The 18,846-nt window shown below is 39.7% G+C and overlaps 1 protein-coding gene across 3 annotated transcripts in view; it reads left to right on the top strand.

Moving 5' to 3' along the window:
* The window catches only part of prkcaa (protein kinase C, alpha, a), a 139,066-nt gene that overhangs the window by 54,434 nt on the left and 65,786 nt on the right, over positions 1–18,846 (top strand). The gene's annotated exons all lie outside the window — the stretch shown is intronic.

Here is an 18,846-nt window from a genome sequence, read left to right as displayed (position 1 = left end):
GAATGTGTCACCATCCTTTATATAGTTGCATTAATAAACGAATCTAATGGTTATCTGAAGAAGCCCATTCAAATTTTAAGTCCTGTTGACTCAGTGCTGAATTACTACAGCAGCAGGTGGCAAACTCATTCATTGTTTGTGTTGCCGTTGAATAACTGGTTGCCACCTTTAGTGAAAGTGACTAAAATATTTCTCTCAGTGATCTTCTCTCCCGAAACCCTTAAGGGAAACTTGACTTTATTGTCTCTCTGAAATAGTGCTGTGTACCACATTTGATGCTTTTATGGCATCAGCTGATTTGCACCAGTATTGAAAAATGAATTGCCCCACCAGCATTACCCAATGAATCCCATCAGTGTCAGTGAGGCTTTAAGGTTTGTCTAAGCTAACCTTACATTCAGCAGATTGTTGGAAACATTACTCAGAGATTTTGCTCCATTTTGATATGACAGCATAACACAGTTGCTGCAGATTTGTTGGCTGCACATCCATAATTTGAACCTCCTGTTCCACCACATGCCAACGGGGCTCTTTTGGATTGAGATTTGTTGACTGTGCGGGCCAGATGAGCACAGTAATATCATTGTCACGTTTCAGAAACCAGTTTGTGATGATTTGAGCTTTGTGACATGGCGTGTTATATTACTGAGAGCAGCCATCAGAAAATGAACACACTCTGGTCATAAAAGGCGTGATCACCAACAGTACTAAGGTAGACTGTGGTGTTTAAACAATGCTCAGGTGGTGCTGAGGAGCTCAGAGTGTGTCGAGAAAATATGCCCAAGACCATTACACCAGCAGCAGCAGCAGCAGCCTGAATTATTTATACAAGGCAGAACGCTGTCGTGTTGCTTATGCCAAATTCTGACCCTACGACCTACCTGTCACAGCAGAAATGGAGACATTTTTCCAATCTATTGTCCTACTTTGGCCAACTTGTGCAACTTGTAGCCTCAGTTTCCTGTTCTTAGCTGATAGGAGGGACTCTCGGTGTGGTCTTCTACTGCTGACATCAACAAGCCATTTTCACCCAGAGAACTGCTGCTCACTGGATATTTTGTCTTTTCCTCACCATTCTCTGTATATCCTAGAGATGGCTGTGTGGGGAAAGACAGATCAGCAGTTTCTGAACAGACCCGGCTGAAGCCAACAGCCATGCCAAGTTCAGAATCATTTAAATCACCTTTGTTCCCCAATTTATTTTCTGGAACATATTTTCATGGCTAAATGCTAAAGTTCCTGTCATCTGACTGACTGATGAATTTGCATTCATGAGCAGATGATCAGGTATACCTAATGAAATTGCTGCTGAGTTTATATGGAAAGTTGACAATGCTGTTGATTTGATTTCATTTACAATGAATTTCATAAAATAACTATTACAAAATATTTGATTAGGAACTAGTATCAAAAGCAATAGAAACCAATGCAATCTCCAAACATCTTTAAAAAACAGGTTGTGACTTTGTGTAGGACGGAGTTCAGAGACAACCCGACTGGCATACAAATGTTGCATTAATGATGACTGGGTCCTGATGTAGTTCACAGACAGATGGGCAATGTAGGATTGGTGGCTATAATCAACAAAACTACATCTGTCTTGGCAAAGCCAAGAGGTGCACACAGTTCGAGCAGCTGTTTCTCTGTACCTGTCAAAATAAATCGTGACCGAAAAGAAAAACTAATCCTAGCGAGACACTGTGAAATTTAGTGAGCGTCCATGAAATTTGCCATTGTATTAGTTTTGCTTCTTTTTGCATTTTGCATTATTAAACCACTTGGCATTTGTGCTTAAAGTTCTAGTTGAAATGGTTCATAAAGTGATCAATTCTGTAAATTAGTTTTTTGCCTGATAATTTTATCATTTTAACTTAGTAAATTAAAAAAGAGCTTTATTTTAAAATCCAATTTTTAATTGGCCTGTCAAAATTTTGAGATGAATATCATCTCTTATATGACACGTTTATGAGGTCTCCCACTGGCCTCTTTATCAGCTTCTAGTATCAGCTATCTGCCATCAACCACCGCTTGCTTGCATTTACATACCTGCTTGCCTACTGGACATTCATGACCTCCAAGTGTAGCAGCAGCATGGCCTGGCCCCTGTAACTAGAGATATGTCACACTGCCGTTCAAGATCATCTAGTCATACTCTTTAAATAGAGCACTCTGTGGAAGACATTGAAGCTGTAACTGTATGAAATAGTCTCAGGGTAAATCTCACTCATTTCTGTTTCATACATGTGTTACATAAAACTTCGGAGTGCTGCACTCCCTCCCCATTGGCAAAAGTGGGAACGTAAAACTCCCTTTTAACAGGAAGAACCAGGCTCAAGGAAGGGCAGCCATCTGGTGCGGCTGATTAGGGTGAGGGGAGGAAGACAGGACAAAAGACACACTCTGGAAGAAAGCCAGAGATTAATAACAACTCATGATTAAATGCAAAGTGGTTAGGGCTACCACGATTAGTCGACTAGTCACGATTACGTCGACTATCAAAATCGTCGACGACTGATTTAATCGTCGACGCGTCGTTTGAAGCTTTGTAAGATCACAAAAGACGCAGGAATAAGTAGTAGGATTTAAGAGTGTAATAACAGACTGAAACAGAAGATGGCAGCACTGCATGTACAAGGATGCCAGCTGCCGTTAAACCCCGAAGAAGAAGAAGCAGTGTCCCAGAATTCATAGCGCAGCCCAGCTCAGTTTCCAACAATGGCGGCAGCTAGTTAGTTTTAATATTACTCTTATTATTCTTTCTGGGTCACAAAATAAACGTTTAACATATTTTCAGGCGAGAATGTAGCTGTGTAAACCTCAAATATCTGCTCAGTTTATCAGGACACCACATATTTTCAAAAGCGCTCCGACGTTTTCGGAGACGTCTGTTACCCACTAGCTCGATAGCTAAGCCGGGAGCAAGGCTCACTAGAGCCCGTGAGAACACCGGACTCCCAGCAAATTGTTTTCAAACCCACCGCCGTCTTTCGCTACTCAGGTTAAATATATTTAAGTCACTCAGATAACTTGAAAATGTTATTGTTTGGCTTTTTTTTTTAGTATTTTATTTGTTCCTGAGTAAATCGGTTTGGCTGAGATTAAAGTTATATTTTTTACACAGCTGAATAAACGTCAAGCAGACAACTGATTATCAGAAGTGTGAGATGCTGGAGAATATACTCCAGTGTCCTGTTATATTTTAGATAGCAAGGAGTTTATTAAACTTCACCGAAACAATCTGCAAACTTCATTAAAATTTAATAAACTATCATCTTGTCTTTATTTTTAGTTAGCACATACCTTACACACTTAAAGCTGTAAGCTAATGATAGTTATATAAGAGCAGATGCATGCTTGTGCAGTAAGCATGCATCTGCTCTTAAGCTGTACGTTTTACGTCCAATGGATGCATGATCTGATTAGTCGACTAATCGCAAAAATAATCGGTGACTAGTCGACTATCAAAATAATCGTTTGTGGCAGCCCTAGCACATGGTGAGTGAAAAGAGTTGAGAGAATGAGAAAGACTCGGCGCATCATGGGAAGCCCCCAGCAGCCTAAGCCTATTGCAGCAATAAGGGAGGATTCAGGGTCACCTGATCCAACCCTTGTAAGCTTTATTAAAAAGAAAGTTTTAAGCCTGATCTTACAAGTAGAGAGGGTATCTGTTTTCCAAATCCAAACTGGGAGCTGCTTCTGCCGAAGAGGGTCCTGAAAGGATCTCCCTCCCATTCTACTTTTAAATATCATAGGAACCACAAGTAAGCCTGCAGCCTGAGAGCGTTGTGCTCTATTGGGCTGAAATGTAATATTTAATACAAGGTCTTTAAGGTAAGATGGAGCCTGATTGTTCAAGGATAATGATTGGTTCGATTCTGGATTTCTGAGAATGCTGCAGCATTTTGGGTCAACCGAAGGAGTTTTTAGGACATCCTGGTAATAAGAAATTACAGTAGTCCAGCCTAGAAGTGACAAATCAATGAACTAGCCTTTCAGTGTCACTCTGGGACTTCAATTTCAGAGATATTGTGCAAATGCAAGAAAGCAGTCCTACGTAACTGTTTTATATGCACATTGAAGAAAATATCCTGATCAAAATTTACTCCCAATATTCCTCACAGTGTTTCTGTAGGCCAAGGTAATGGCATGCTTTTACTTAAATGCCACTATATTTATCATAGTTACTCCTGCTCTTAAGGTAATTGTAAAAGATATTGTATACTTACCTAACAGAACGGCTCCTAAGAGGGGTCCTAATACACAGAAATCCACTGCAATAAAAGAAGGTGTTACTTAGAACACCGTGACTATGAATTATTCTGATCCGTTTGTTCATGCAGCGAAGTGCGTGACTCTGTAATTCTACAATTTAAGGAAAAAACATTACCACCAAAGACCAAATCCTTTAAAACTGCATGCTGTCTTTTCCCTTATCAGAATACTTGGTGCTTCTTTTTCATATACATTTCTGTGCACTTACAGTAGCACTACTGTTGCCAGGGGCAACCACACATATTACATGGCTTTCTGCCTCCTAGGCGTGCAATCCAGGAAGGCAATAACTCCCATAGCCAGCAAATATCCCAAAGATCTGCTGTATCTAGGCTACCTGCATTTTATGACTCATGTCTATGTTTTATAACTCCCTTCCTGGAAGAAACAAAGTGCGCACTAAGGTGCCCAACTAGTTCTTTTTAGTAGCAAACGCGTTGTTAGTGTTTAGCCTTGAATTGATGGGGCAGTATAACCATGAATGCATTCCTCACAGCAACAGCTGCAGGGTGTGTTTTAAGGGTACGGCAGGCTGCAGATAGGATTATACTTACCATCAGCCAGGTAGAGTATTCAGATAATCTACTACAGTATAGCCAGTGGTATTATATGAGATTAAATTTGAGAGTTCTGTCTATAAAGAAATAACCAAAACTGAATTCACCTACCAGCTTGAAAGAGGTTAGCTAAAGAAGATTTGATTTCAGGCCACAGGCTTACTGATCAAATGGCTAAATTAGTTCCAAGCTGATACTCGATTTGGTGTGGGCACAACACAGGACACCTTCATAGTTCAAGGGTTCATGTGTTGACCAATCGCAGTGTTTAGATAGCAGTCATGGGGGCTTACATAATGTTGAGTAAGTGATTTCTACCGTCTGGTTAATTGGTGTATAATACACAAATGGAAAGTGGTGAGGTATCAGGTGTAAGCAAATTCCAGGCTGGTATCAATAAGACAGATTAAAGCACTTAGTTTAACTAAATGTTTCAGTATGACTGACTGGTGTAATTTTACCAGCAGCTCAAGTAATTTCGTTGCCTTACAAGACAAGACCATCAATAATGCAAGCGCTCTTCGTTTCACTACAGGGGCTCAGCAGATGAAACTGAGAGGCTGATGTTGCTGCATCATTGATGTCTACTTAACCAGAGCAGCACATATGACCCCGGGGCAATTTGTAAATCTTTTTGTGCTGATTGCCCCTCTTCTTACCTACACAGACACACGCATTTAGACACCTAGCCCCTTGGGGTAATTCAGTGCACAGATAGCTGTGACAGAGTAACATAGTTAGGCTGTAGCGCAGTGCCCTTTATGTCTCATTTGCTTGGAAACAGACAGAACTGACCTGAGGGTTACATTGCAGCCAGGCAGAGTGTTTTTAAAAAAAAACATTTTACACGGAACCAACGATCCCGTAAGGGTCGAGAAGGAATGCACGTACACGATATCCCCCTGTTTCACTTTTAATCACCATACCTGTATAGGAAAATGTAAGTCACAAAAGAATGTTTAGCTAGAAGGTGTTACCAGCCCTTTGTTGGGGTTAATATGGGCTAATGTTTAAAATGACAGATCACACAGGAGAAGATTTTGGCAGAATCAAGTGGGTGGGTGAAAAGAGGTGTTGTGGTTACAAGGCTTGGGACACACAATGTCTCATTACAAGGACTCTACTTGGGAATTGAAAACAAGATTAAACTGGAGTGGAGCTAAATTGCATCATCTGTGCCACAGGCATCTTGGGTTGTCACAGGCAATGGAACCTTTCATCTGTATTTTTAGTCCATTTCCTTCCAGCAAGGGTGCTGGCCATCTCTTTTAGACAGGCCTGTTCTGGCCCAGCAGTTGCCATTTCACCATTCAGCCAGCTACTGGTGCAAAGATGTGAATCCATTGTAAATTCACTTAAACACATCTTCTGAGTGGCAGAGAGGGGGAAACTGTGGCCTAAAGGCGAGCTTGAGATGGAAATGTTGCAAAAATATCCAAACTGGCAGGAATAAAAGTATTTGGAAGTTTAAAAAGCATATCTGTTCCTTCCCCTTCCAAGCAACGAGTGAAAGGCAAGACCCAAGGCTCGAAGTGGTGGATGTGCAACAAGTGAGCACAGAAACAGTATAGGAGCAATCAAATGCTGCATAGCAAGTGTAGATCAGGTGGCTTGAATGCAGTTTGTCGAATCATAGCGGTGACTGTTATGTGGCATGGTTGAAGTGGCACAGTTGGGTATTTGTAGAAGCTTTTAGTGTGACAAATTAAAGCTGATGAGACTTTGCGCTGCCTCGGGTCACCTGTCTTCAATTGCAATTAAGCAGATACCTCAGACACACCACTCAGAATTAGAGAGAGATAGAGTCAGTCTGACCTGTCGCCACTGTCGTCACTCCCAACAACTGGTCAGACTGACACAGACTGGGATGGTGAAGGGTGGTAAGAGGGATTGCACAGGTCAGTGTAGCAGTGTTTAAATTTCTAACATAGACCTTTCACTTTTAGATAAAACTGACCCTCCAAATTAGGATTGGACAAAGATTTGAACTTTAGGTGAAATATGCGATTAGCTTTATTTAAAAGTCCCCAAATCCAAACAAAAAAAATCAGTCTCCCACTCCTTACTGAACTGAATCCCAGCACATGTTTTTTATCACACGTCCCTGTGCAAACCTCGGCACATACACTGCTTCCAAAGGGACACGGTCACAAGGAAACTTGATGCTGATTAGTTGTGCTTACTGAACTGAATTTATTATGGTGTGTGGATGCTGACATGTCCTGCAGACCTCTTCGGGCTGCGCTGCTGTAGCAAAATGAGATTATTATAGACTCAAACATGCCTGCAAACACACAAGATGTGCAGATAAAGTCACACTGTCATAAATGCCAGATAGTATTATGTCTTTGGCCGGTTATTGGAGTGGGCACATGTGAGGAGAAGCATCACAGCTACTCATTTCCTTTCACAGGGAATAAGAGAATGTACTCTGCTCACACAGTGTGTCCAGTGAAGTTTGACCTCTCTCACCATGCTGTAGTCGTTACCATGGATCAGCCCCACGACTCGAGCGAGGTGTTCGGAAATGCTGCTGGCTGCGAAGTCACTCTCGGCTTGCAGATTGTAAACTTTGTCATCTGAAATTTGCACGACAGCCAGTAGCAATGAGACTGCAGCAGATGAGAAATCAGAGAAGTAGGAAAGTGTGAGGCTTCTGCCTGCAAAGACAAATCACTGTTGGACCATAATAGTTGAAACATTCAGAAACTAGTGGTCCAACATATATCAACAATACAGGATAGAGTTTACTCTGAAGGCAATTCAAACCCTCTGTTTAAGACTGTACAGTGAGAATTCGTACTGCTGTAAAACCCCGTGGAATCCCATAATAGAATTGGAGGTACGAGGGTGTTGGTACCAATATGTAACCAACTCTCTAGGGAGCACGGGTTGGCAGGCAGAATTTAGGAGAGAGAAAAGATGGGCGGATAGAGAAACGGAAAAGAGAGATGATATCTCTATAATAAAGCAGACAGTACACCATGAAGCTCTGTGAAAATGCCAAGCCCACTCCAAGATTTGATTTTAAGGTCTGTTTGGAGTAATTTACTACTACATACTTCTCTATTTGAAAGATGCACTGGATATATATCTGCTGGAGGATGCTTTGCTTCTTGCTGTCTTCTCCGCAGAATTTATTTTATTTAAAACAAACAAACAAACAAACAAACAAATTGCTGTTAAAAAAGGCAAAAGATACTACATGTTAAGGAATGGGTTATTATACTTGATTTAATTACATCAAAATGAGTGCCATGATTAAATTGTGTTCAATCAGCACGATTTAATCCAGTTTTTCGAGCGTAGAGCAAATAGGCATGCTAAGATCCAGGATGCGTCTTTTCTGTATGCTGCTGGTGGTGCATTTAAAGGAGGCTGTTGATATGCAGTCCCTCACAGTGTTGACCATTTGCCATAGCTGAATGTTTGTTGGCTATGCCTTGGTGCGGGTTCTTTATCTGGTAGAAGAGAGGCTCATAAACTTTGTCAGCTTGGACCTGAAAAGGAATTAAGTCTCCTGAGGGGATGCAAGCTAATATAAACAAATATGTGGGCTTACAGAAACACAATGTTATTCTCATTGATACTATAAGTGTATATAAAAGTTTTATTGTCCTCATAACTCAAAATGCTATTTACACTTCAAGCTTTTCTTTCTGAACACAGCCATATACAGATTGTTCCGAGTTCCCATGGTCTTTGCTATGAGAGTTTATAGAGCTGAAGAGAGGATCTCAGCAGGTCTACAACTGCCTCTCACTCCAGATTTATGCATCAGAGACACTGCATAAAAAGTGAGTTGACATAATACTCTTTCAACACTGCACCGTGCGTGCCCTTTTATTTCAGACAAAAAACTTTTAACTTCAACATAAGCGTAGACATGTGGGAGGTTAATGTGAATCTGGTAGCGTTTGGTAAAGGTCAGATGTGACTGTCAGTGTGTGCAGATGCGTTCCAGATATTGGATGCTCCTGCTAAGACATGATGCATGCCAGCAATATAAATTCGTTAGATTTAGTAAGAGGGAGACGCATTCAAATGCTTTGATTTGTATGATGTGAGTCACATTATCGTTAGCCTTGTCTGCCGAATGCTCAAATAATAAGAGCTATTAAATTCTATCTTCAGGGCTCTCAGATTGTCATCTGTGCAAAGAGTAAATAGCTTGAATGTTACACAGCAGCAAAAGGATACAAAGTGAGCAGCACTGTTTTCGTTACAGATCACAATAAAATATGTGAAAATAATGAAAAGAGGAATATAAATGTTTTCTTTCGCTGTATTTGTGTTGCTTAAGTGAAAACTCAAGAGCAAGTAAATGTATTACAGTTTGATTCTTCACGAAAGAAGATTAATTGAAAATCTGGTCTTTCAAGTAGGTACAATGCTTCTGTTAAGTTCAGTAATTCTTAGACACATAGTCTTAGCTGGAATTGTGTATTGTGCAGAGGGCCACAGATGACTTAAGTAAATGTTCTGAACCGTGGAGTCACAGACCTAAATCTTAATATTTATCTGTTCAAAAATGCTAAGTGATTTAGGTGTGCCATATCTGGATTAAATGCCATCTGATGTGGTCATGTCTTAAATGATATATCCATATGTTGGATCAGATATGAGTGTACTTATGTTTCTGCCAAATGTGGCTTAATTTTGTTCTTTTAAGATGAAGCTTAAGTTCATTTGATGTCTATTTCTTCAATGAGTACTGACTGCAAGTTTGTACAGTTGTAAGGAAAAAGAGACTTTAGGTTTGCATCTTAAGAAATATCAGTCAGTGCTTCCACTATTGAATGATGGGTGAAGTGATAGATGAGAGTCCCCTGGGCTGCCTGCTGATGGTATTTATACTCTCTGGGATCCTAATGAACGGATCGGGAGTCTCTCATGTTAATGGTCTGTGACGTGCCTGTCTAAAAAGAGGTTTGATCTAGGGTTTGCTGGGGGGAGGTGGTGCAGAAGGGTGTAAGTACCCAAGTGCCTTTGAGCTAGGTGCTGTTGCATATCTTCCTATTGCAACATTGGTGAGGCATTGAATTTCCACTGTTGCGGGATAAACTGGGTCTAAACTCAGAAATCCTCTGTTGTCATCCGCTTGACCTTTCAACACAGGCAGCTGTCGATGAACTATTTCAAAGACTGATGCTTGACAGTGAATGCAGACTATTTGTCACAGCTCACACCTACACTGTTTTTCACACATCCTGCACACACACGCACACACAAACAGTAAGGAATGGTTAAAAGAAACTTTTATTTTCTGTGTGGTGAATCGAAGAGGCATTTTAGCTGACGTATAACTGATGTTTGGGATAACTCAAACCGTATGAACAAATGTCTGTGAAGGTTCTCAGTCATCCAGGTCATCGTAGTCTAAGGAGCTTGGAAAGAAACGCGTCTGGACTTCTATAAGTTGCTTGAAGACGTTTCACCTCTCATCCATTAACTGAAGGAGCTTCTCGGATGAGAGGTGAAACGTCTTCAAGCAACTTAAAGAAGTCCAGACGCCTTTCTTTCCAAGCTCCTTAGACCATATGAACAAATAAAAACAAAAGAATGGGGCATGCAATTCTTCAAAGGGTGGTTAAATTTAACTGTTAGCCTTTCTGGAGTTTTACCAACCTGCAAGTACAGTTTCTCTGTGTTCCCCTAAATCTGAGTTTCATGGGTGAATCAGTGTGAGGGATGCATGGAATCACAACTCACAGAATGTACATATTGGACGATATATATATTAAGTCAAGTAGGACAAACACTCAGTTTATTAGTTATACCTTGCTAATACTTTACCTTATAGAAATTGAGACTCATCAGAGCAGGTGTGATTCTGTGTGAATTGTATCCTCAGTTCATATTAGTGGTACAAGATGTGGTCTTCTACTGCTTCATCATTCAATGTGTTGTGTGTTCAGAGATGCTCTTCTGCATATCTCTGTGGTTATTTGAGTTACTGCTGCTGTTGTGTTGGTGTGAAGCAGTCTTGGTGTTCTTCCCTGACATCAACAAGACATTTTCACCCAGAAAATTGCCACTCACAGCACATTTTTTCTTTTTCTCACCTTTCTCTTTAACCGTAGAGATGGCTGTGGGGGAAAACCCTAATAGATCAGCAGTTTCTGAAATACTCAGACCAACTCGTCCGGCACCAACAACCACGCCAAGTTTAAAGTCACTTAAATCACTTTTGTTCCCCATTAAGCAATAGTATCGACCATGTCTACTGGGTTGTTGCCATCTGAATGGCTGATTACATCAGAAAAAGTGTATTTGCATATTCATTCTGGATTTCTCAATTTCGGTTAAGGAACACATATTATTGTAAAATGTGAGAGCACAAATTATCATTCAAAGAATCAGTTTTTAGAGTTTATGACATATATATGTTCATAAAGGATCTTTAAAGTAGTAGATTTTTTGTAATAGAAATACATTATTTAGATGCTAATATGTCTTTTAAATAAGAGCCTGTACTACAGGTAGCGCACAGATTGTTATTCACCACATGCAAACCCAAGCATGCAAACCGTTTGCACTTTTTAATGAGATGTTCAGACATAACATATGTGAGAAAGTGACAGCTAACACTTTAAAGTAGCTGAACAGGAAGTTTATAGTGAAGCAACGGAAGAGATAATGTCTCATCCTTCGCCCTTTGCCTAACATTGAAATTTTTCTATATTACCATAGATAATATTTTTAGACTGTCTTCAAAGAAGTTGGTTTGTTTTTATAATAAAACGGTTTTTATTCCCTCTTTTCTATGTATTTATTGACTTTTTTAAGTTTTAATTTTATGAGTGACTCATTTTTATCATATTTTCCTGTCGGATTAATTGCAGATTTTATGCCACATTTGTACTGGTGTTTTAAATTTGTCTTTTCTTTTTGGGTTTTCACAGTTTTTCACTTTTTGGGTTTTCTTTAAGTCTCTTTAAGTTTCATTATTTTTTTCATTATTTTGAAGAAGAAAAAGAACATTTGGCCAACAGCATCTATCTAGAAGTCAAAGCTGTAAAGGTTTCCATAGGTGAACTTGTGGAGAGATCATTAACGGTTGTTTGCAGCTGCACACAACTGAGGTGTTGGTTGGTTGTCGGCTTTGTACATGCTTTGAACCACAAACATCCCCAGGTGAAAAATGTGGGTTGGCAGGGACCTGTTGTTGGGCTTCATGGTTAAAAACATTTTATAGTCTTGGCTTTCCTGCCACACGATACTGTGTTCCCTGCACTCACAGCTCTTTTGTTCTTTTTTTATAAAGAGACCTTTTTTTAAAGTTTAATTAACAAATAGTGTTAGTTAGGCTAATAAACAATTATGTTAAATAAAGGACATTACAGGTAATGATCAATAATAGTAATAATAATATTTTTATATCCTTATATAAAAATATTCTGCTAGATAGGCTGAGACACTGGGTGGGTATATCAGGGGCTGCTTTGGACTGGTTTGAATCCTATTTGCATGAACGATCCTTTTCTGTGGCTACCTCTAAGTACAGTTCCTCTTCTACTTTTCTTGCCTATGGTGTGCCACAAGGTTCAGTTTTGGGGCCTTTATTGTTCTTGCTGTATTTACTTCCTCTTCCTCCTTTATTGAGCACTTTTAAGGACATTTCGTATCACTGCTATGCAGATGATATTCAGTTATATATCTCCTTTAAGCCCCGTGATGTTTCCAAGCTACAGATTTTGCATAAGTGCATAGACTCCATTAGAGGTTGGATGGCTGGAAACTTTCTTCAACTAAATGAGGAGAAGACTGAAGTCCTTGTTTGTGCTCCTAAAAATTTTGTACCTACTGTTATGGAAAACTTGGGTCCACTTGCTGCATTTGCCAAACCGTCTATCAGGAACCTCGGTGTTACTATTGACTCAGCTCCTACTTTGGATGCTCATGTATAATCTCTGGTTCGCTCCTGTTTTTATCACTTGAGAAACATTGCTAAGCTGAGTCCCATTGTATCACGCTCCGAATTAGAAATTGTCATTCATGCATTTGTTTCATCTCGTCTGGAATATTGTAATTCTTTTGTTACTTGTTTATGTAAAGCCTCTTTGGAGCAGCTGCAAGTTGTTCAGAACGCTGCTGCAAAGCTTCTGACCAAGTCCTCCAAGTATTCCCATGTCACACCCCTGCTAATTCAGCTGCACTGGCTCCCCGTTATATTCAGAATCCACTTTACGGTTTTGACCTTGACTTTCAGGGCTCTGCATGGACAAGCACCAACATATATAAGTGAACTTTTACATCCATACATTCCCAGCAGGTCCCTGAGGTCATGTGACCAGGGCTTGCTGGTTGTCCAACACACGAGGCTGAAAACAAAAGGTGACAGAGCTTTTGTAACTGTGGCCCCCAGATTGTGGAACTCTCTCCCTTTGAGCCTGAGATCTGTGGACTCTGTGGTCGCTTTTAAAAAACAGCTAAAAACTCATCTTTTTAAACTTGCTTTTGGTTGATTTTTGTTTTTTTATGTTTTAGCTTCTGTGGAGCACTTTGTGATTTTTATCTTGAAAGGTGCTATATAAATAAAATTTTACTTACTTATGAATCAGTGACATTTAAAGACTTCCTGCTTCCTCTTCACATTGAGGAGATATAGTGTTAACAAGGTGCAGCTTCAGTTTGCATTTCAGTGGATCTGTTCAGTTTGTTAACTGCATACAAAGCAGTCCACAGAACAGTCCACTGAGAGAGATACACACTGCCTTATGTGACACTTTAATTGTAGTTTAAACAACACAGAATTGCACAGTATAACACTGTTCTCACTGCAGTGATGTTCTTTGGTATCTTTCATTGGATTTTTTATGCCTCTAATATTTTTTTAATCCTCTATTGTAGAAGTGAAAGCAACAACCTTCAAGTCATGTCTAAAAACCACCAAGCTTCCTTTAGTAAACACAAGCAACACAGAAAAGTCAATACACAAATCTATGTCTTGCATATTAATAACTATATTCAAGACACTGGGGATTCACTGGCTTTCACAAAACTTAGTGGTCCCTGTTTGTTTGTTTTGATGGGAAACGCAGCTTATTGTCAGGGTTTCTGGGTCGTTGACCCAGTATTTTCAGTTCATGTTCACTGTTTATCCTCTGTACGTTCCACTTCCTGTTTTGTGTTAACGTTACTCTGTGTGCATTATATTCTAGTTCTTATTCCATGCATCGTTAGTTCAATTGTGTTCAACTGCTCACTCACCTGTCACCTATCAGTCATTGTTCAGCCAGTGTATTTAAGTCCTCAGTTCTCTCCTGGTCGGCGTCGCGTCATTGATGTTGTCTATGCCCCATGTTTGCCTTCCAAGTTCAGATCAGTCAGCCATTTATTCAGTCAGTCAGCCAGCCATCTCCTGTTTTCGTCATTCGTCCCTCACAATAAACACCCTGAATCTTCACCGTGAGTCCTGCGTTTGAGTCCTTTTCTCCACATCCACTCAGCAACCCCTGACACTTATAAGAATTTATGTCCCTTTGACCTCAGGCACACACACACACACACACACACACACACACACACACACACACACACACACACACACACACACACACACACACACACACACACACACAGCCTCTAAAACGTAAACATATGGATGCAATTTTTTTCCATAATGCACAAGTACACACTGACTTTTATGCATAAGCAAACACTTGGAAATTTTCAAAGCACACGCTTACTAACACATTCCATCAGTAGCCACTTTCACACAGTGTGTTCAAGGCTACCTCTGATTTTGGAGTGCCAGCATGATACCTAAAAGTGCAGAGTGGACTCACACATGAGCAAAGGCGTGCAATGACTTCCTAATTAGTTGATTTCTTAGTTGTATCATTTCAAAGTTCCTGTGTGTTTTGTTTAGATTAAGTGTCTGATACCCAATTGTGTTCCAACTGTGCTAAGTATGACTGATAGCCAGCATATTGGAGACTTGGGACTGCTCATGACCCTTTGTCAGCTCAGTGCATAGTTTTCGCAGGAAATGACTGTAAATATAAAAACAAACAAAAAAGTCACTATTGGTTTTACCTACTGCTTGTGTCAGGCTTGTCCCCCAAAATGAGAATTTTATACTGATTTCTTGTCTTTGAGGCATTTACTGCTATTTTTTAATTTCAAACTGAAAATCATTTCTTAGAGACCTCATGTCATTGTGAGACTGGAAATCTATAGTTCTTAATATAATCTTAATTTTTCATCACCTGTTTTTGCCATCTTGTGATGGTTGAGGGGATTGTGTGGCTCGGTGAGCCCCGGAGCTATGTTGTCAGTGGTTTTTGTTCGTGGTAGGGTCTCCTAAAGCAAATTTGACTTTTGTAACCCGGTCCTTTGCACCGTTGCAGCTACAGCTGGTTTGAAGACAGGATTGTCTGATTCGGTTGGATTTACTGCCGTTTCAATGATATAACAATAAAGAAGGTCAGAGATTAACAGATTATACGGAAGTAGATGTTGCTACAGTTTGAAAAAATGAACTTTGTTTTGACTTCCTCTCCTTCAGAGTCAGTGCTGATGTTGTGGTATTGTCTGAGTGGTGACATCTATGTTGCAAAATAGTGCAATGGCTATTTGCGCCGTAACCGTGAGCATAAATACATGTGGGTGTTTGACGATGTTACTGGCAGTCAGCAAAGCGACCGACACAGCAGGTATACTGGAGCCTTTAGACTGCTGCATCCGCAACCCAGACTCAAATGCTCAGTAGAAAAGGAATGGATGGATGGATACCCTGGAAGCCAGGATATTATATTAATGTGTTGTAATCTGTACATGGTGAGTGATTGGAAACTGCATTCAGAGTAGATTGACTCTACTGCCCGGTGTATAATTGTAAAGGCGTGTCTTTTTTTGATATCTTGTCAAACAGGAAGGCAAGCTATTGTTGTACTGCATGCCACTGCTAGATATAAGAATAAGAAGCCAGGGAGGGTGTTAAAGTTGGACTTAGACTGAGATTGGACCAGTTAGACTGAGACCTGAAGCTGAAACAGCAGCAGGTCTGAAGCTCAGAGCCAGAAATAGAACGATAGAAGTTGCAGATAGGTCAAGCTGGCTCTCTCCGTCTCCTGCATCTCAAGAGACTGCGATATAGTTCTCTGCACTTATGTGTGGTCCAGATAAACCACAGCTGACAATAAGCATTTAAAGTTTATTTCATGTGTCTGGACGTTGTGGCTGGTATGGGTGTGGTAATTTTATCTTGTATATGATGAATCACTTATCTCATGACACCATGAAGATGATCTTATGTAATATAAGTGATTATTGTACAAACTGCTTGTAGTAAACAAAAATGCTGAATCGAGCTGAATAATACATTCAAGCTTCGTCTCCATTCATTCGATGTTGACAGCTTCATTTGAAGGAACACGGACTCACTAATTAACCATCATTATTATATTCATTGCTGATAATGGATTCATTTTCTAACACTTTAAAATGAATGCCATTTATATAATATAAAGCTAATATTATATGCATTATACTGTATCACAAGCAAAAAAAATGTCTTGGAGCCATAGCCGCCCCTTATCTGAAGTTAAAAATATGCTTTTATAGACTTGTTCTGGCCTTATATAGGGAAGCCTGTTTCCGCCACTGAGATAAAAAAAAAAAAAAAAAAGTATCCATAACTCAAAATTTCGAGTTATTTTCTTGAAATTTCGACTTGTTAACTTGTAAAATTTTGAGAAAAGTAGCTCGAAATTTTGACTTCCTTTTCTAAAAATTTTGAGTTAATAACTCGAAATTTCGAGTTAGCGCTGCCAATCAGTAATATACGTGAATGACGTCATTTCCTTGTTACCTGGAAGCTGAAGCCCTCAGCTACAAATGCTACAGCTAAGCTACCACTATTACAGCCAGTCATGAATACACAAATTTCTGATTATTTTCAGCGTGGCTTCACAAATGATGAAATCCTTGTGTTATTAGCTGAATCACATGGCGTTACTATCAGCAAGCGTACTCTCAAAAGCGCCAATTTGTTGCGATCCGGTTTTGAGTGCGCATTCCACGTAGATTACTGATTGGCAGAGCTAACTCAAAATTTCGAGTTAATAGGTCAAAATTTTGAGAAAATAACTTGAAATTTCGAGAAAGATAACTAAATTTCGAGTTATGAATACTCTTATTTATGTTGGACTTTGGAAAAGCAGATTTTAAAGTTTTGAAGTTTTAGGTTATACTAATAGGAATTTAGAGAAGCACCTTAAATTCTCTACATTCTGTAAAAATAAAACATCTTTCCCCATGAAAATATGTTTCACAGTGGGCTGTGTGGCATGTTTGATGAATTCCTGGACTTCCTGGTGTTGTGTACTGCCAAAGAACAGAAAGAAGAATGTCATTCGATTTCTCCAGTCATTTATTAAACTCATGCACAAACACATTTAAACAAAGCTGCAGACACTAAATGGATTTTAAAGACAAAAGATAACTTTTATGGAGTTTCCTGCAATCCAAACCACAAAGCAAAGAGCGCAGAAAGCAGAGTTGAACAGCCAAGCTACTGGCCCTGTCAGCTGGCTCATTATAGTGAAAAAAGACTCTGCCAAGACTTTGGCTATTAGATAACTTTTTGGAACACATCTTGTGAAGTTCTTTTAATTATTAAGTACCTGACAGATGGCCTGTGGCTGATAAGCCAATTTATTCTGGCTTTTGGCATTTGCAACATGACCAAATGAACCAGCAGGTCCTCTTTTTTTAAAATCGTTTCCCTTTTTTTCCTACCTGGACCGTCTTGGAGGAAGGGTTAGCATAGAAGGGAGTAAACAGTGCAGTCAGCTTCTAGGCGAAGTGACAGCTGTGACAGCCCCCGCCCTCCCTTCCTCTTCTGACCTTGTGGATGTCATGCACAGCATGTGTGCACGGCTCTACCAATGAGCCAGCTCCTGCAAATGAACACATCTCTATAGACCCATGTGTGCGGGGTAGCTGGGACTTCAGCTTTCTCCAGCTGTGAAAAGGCAAGCAGAAAAACTTGTTCATAGGGCTCTAAGGCCAGAGCTGTAAACTCTGTTCAGTCTGTCTCACTTTAGGTTTTTCTCTAAAGGGACCGTTTATGTAAAGCACGTCCATGAAACAGTAACAGTGTTGTCTGCCTTCTTGCAGTTTAATAGCCCTTGGATGTTGTTATATTTCCCTCTTCCAGGCTATTTATTCACTGCAACAAGTGTTAACTGCAAATAATCATCACTAGATATCTGATTTGCAGCGGGGGACTCACACATGTCATAATGATACTTTAGGAGAGAGTTTAACAGCTGTTATTATTATTATGTTATTAAGAGGGAGTTGACATTTACTGAAAACCTTAATCAACACGTGGACTCTATTCCTTATCAATTCCTTTTATCAATTTCTGTTTTTAAAGTACTTTATGTAAATTTGTCTTTTGAGTTTTTGAAACACTTTAGTCCTGATGTCTAAAAAATCTGGATTTTATACACAGTGAAAATTAAGATCTCAATATGACTCCTTTTTTTTCCTGTGGCCAGATTTTATTTTATTTATGCTCCAGATACTTTGATGAGACTCTCAAATCATTCTAAGAGCTGAATTTTAATGTGGTAAAATCTAATATGCTCTGAAGACATCAACTGATTGAATAACTTGACAGTAAACAAGTTTGTCAAATCACATTTTTACATTTTTTAAATCACACTTTCTTGTGCTAACGCATCTTTTCAGAAAATAAAACGTTGGGGTTACGTGCACATATTTCTCATCTTGAACTCATTGAACCTGGTGATTAGTATCTTCAGTGAGTCCAAGGTATACACTTCCATGAGCTTCAAGCAACAGACCCAACAGGACAGTTGGACGGTTGGACTCAGTTGACGCTTGCATTATGAAAATGCCTTTTCTCCATTGCATCAACAAACTCAATAAAGGCCAGCATGTAGAGACTGATCTGATATAGAACCATCATAAACCACTGAGGTATACCACATGAGACACCGCAGTTTTTCTCACAGTGATTCTGCAAATGATCAGCAGA

Source organism: Astatotilapia calliptera, chromosome 6 (genome assembly GCF_964374335.1).
Source record: "Astatotilapia calliptera chromosome 6, fAstCal68.1, whole genome shotgun sequence".
Lineage (NCBI taxonomy): Eukaryota > Metazoa > Chordata > Actinopteri > Cichliformes > Cichlidae > Astatotilapia > Astatotilapia calliptera.
This window is presented reverse-complemented; position numbering and strand designations above follow the sequence as displayed.